We start from the raw sequence: 2,709 nt of genomic DNA, 5'->3' as shown, positions 1-2,709 counted from the left end.
AAGTGACAACCAGTAATGTTCTTATAATCTTCCCCATCAAATATGAATATTAATGCAGACAGCTTTTCCAGTTCCCTTCTTACCTGAGTCTGACTATGAAACCTAAATGAAGATAAATATCTTACAACTATTTCCTGTTTCCTTGGAAGAAGGCTGCTGCTGACATGGGTTCTGAAATGGGTACATTCTATAGCACGAGCTGTTTCTGAACCTTCGCTTCCTAATGTGCAAGTATAAACTGATGTAGCCGAAAGGTAGACCACAGGAAGGTGAGATTCACGTTAGGCTGCATGCTCTTCTTTATATTTTTTCTTTGGTCAAATAACTCAAATAACTGTTGTTTTGAGCCCTATTGTCCCCCTAATCAATAAAACTGTAGGAAGAAAGTTCTTTTAAAAAATGCTACAGAATATATTACTGTTTGTTTCACACTAACCATCTTTTATATCAACACCTTTGCCTGGAAATCACCTCTTAGCCCCCCAGTCACTCCCTAATTGTTTGTCCATGATAAAGAATGAGACAATCCTCATGACAACTGAGAGAAGATTCTATCACCACTACCAAAGCTAATCAAGATGCAGTGTGATGCTTACTGTGGGCTTTCCAGGATTGGCTGGAATTATGAAAATGTGCTCTGTGCTTCCCACCTCAGTGTAGATCAAAGTATTTTGGAACATATTTGTCCGCTTACACTGGGAGAGAAAATGTTTGCTTTTAATCTTTGTGTGGGTTTAGGTGCCTGCATTTTGCTGTAGTAACGATCCATCAAAGGGAAGACTGCTTAAGGCCATCAAACCCAATTATTGTTAATGGACGAGGAAGGCAGTAAGCCTTCAGTGCCATGAGCATGGGCTATGTCTTACAAGATACGCTGCTTCAAATACATATACTAAGAAAAAAAAGCTAGCTTCCATGGGAAGCTAGACATCAAGATCCAGGTCTGTGCTCTAGAGCAACAAAGACGCTCTGAAACAATTTAGATCTGAGGCAATTACCAAAGTTAGATCAGTGATATTTTGGGTGAAGGGAATCTTTGGGCCAATTTCCATGGGGAGGTCTGAGTTGACCTTAGGGGTAGCTAAAGCAGTATTCAGCTTGTAAAAATTAAAATATAGCCGGGCGGTGGTGGCGCACGCCTTTAATCCCAGCACTTGGGAGGCAGAGGCAGGCGGATTTCTGAGTTCGAGGCCAGCCTGGTCTACCAAGTGAGTTCCAGGACAGCCAGGGCTACACAGAGAAACCCTGTCTTGAAAAACCAAAAAAATAAAATAAAATAAAATAAAATAAAATAAAATATACTCATTTAGCTTCCAATATAGGTGTTTTGATTTTCATAGAGTAATAGTGTATTCTTTAAGATATTAAAGCTATGCAGCTTCAAATTATGAGCATGGCTGTGGGCTGTGTACAAGCTGGAGGTTTCTGCACACTAAGCTATGCTGCTGCCTCTGTGTGTCTCACCGTGGTTCAGAGAGGGCTAGAGATCAAAGAGAAAGAGGGCTGTGGGGTAGATAGAAGGGAGAATCAATAAAAACAAAATCAGTCATGGGTATGTGAGTGGAAGTGTCACCTGAATGCAGTTTACATATCAGAAATATCAAGAAATAGCATAAATAGAAGGAGAAGTCCATGATTATTTGAAGCTGAAATTTTAATGCCCTTAATTCAAATTACTACTAAATTACTTTGCACAAATGTTATATTTTTCCAGATGAGAAAACATTGCTTTACTCATAAATGAAGTGATAGGTGTATGATATCTTCTTCAAAAGCAACCCACTAAGGATGGGATAAGAAAGTTTGCAGTTTCGGTCAGAACAGGTCTACACACATGTAGCTGAAGCTGGGTGATCAGTACATGAGCATCCCTATATGAAGATGAGGCTCTCTCCTGTCCACATATGTTTTAATATTTTCAGAACAAAACAACGTTTAACGTAAAACAATTCTAAATTGCACGGTGATAGCATACATAAAATTGTCTGACTAGTCTATAATTATCTATATGAGTTTTGTAGCATTTTAGCTGATTTAATATCCTTGACTATAAATATTTGTTTAGAAATTCTAAGAGAATGATCTTAAAAATCAGCATTGCTTGGGGGGACTGGTTAAATTACAAGTTAGTAGCCTAGAAGTACTGTTGCCAAATAGTCCTGCAACTAGAAACAAAACATAACCATGGTGGTGGAACACCTGCAGTTCTAGCATTTGGGAAGCAAGGCAGGGCAGGAGGATGTCCATAAATTCAAAACCAAAAAGGACTACATAGCGAAATCCAAAACCAGGGGCCTCTGGAGATGACTCAGCCAATAAGGCACTTTCGGCACAGCATGAGGACCCAGTTCAGATCCTGAGCACCATGTACCATGCCAGGCACAGCAGAGCAGACTTACGTACCAGCACTGGGGGTGAAGACAGGCAGGTCTCAGCAGTGCAGTGGCCAGACAGTCCAGCAAAATTGTGAGCCTTAGGTTCAGTGAAAGACTCTGTCTCCTAAACAAACAAACAAACAAACAAACAAACAAACATGAAGAGCAATTGAGGAAGACACTAGGCATTGACCTTCAGCCTCCACAGGCCGGTATATATACATAATGTGCAACTGCATATATCCATACACACACACACACAAATACACATAGCCACACAGAAACATACACCACATACACACACAAATACACATAGCCACACAGAAACACACAC

The sequence above is a fragment of the Grammomys surdaster genome, unplaced genomic scaffold (assembly GCF_004785775.1).
Source record: "Grammomys surdaster isolate TR1022 unplaced genomic scaffold, NIH_TR_1.0 126076, whole genome shotgun sequence".
Lineage (NCBI taxonomy): Eukaryota > Metazoa > Chordata > Mammalia > Rodentia > Muridae > Grammomys > Grammomys surdaster.
Note: the sequence above shows the minus strand (reverse complement) of the source record.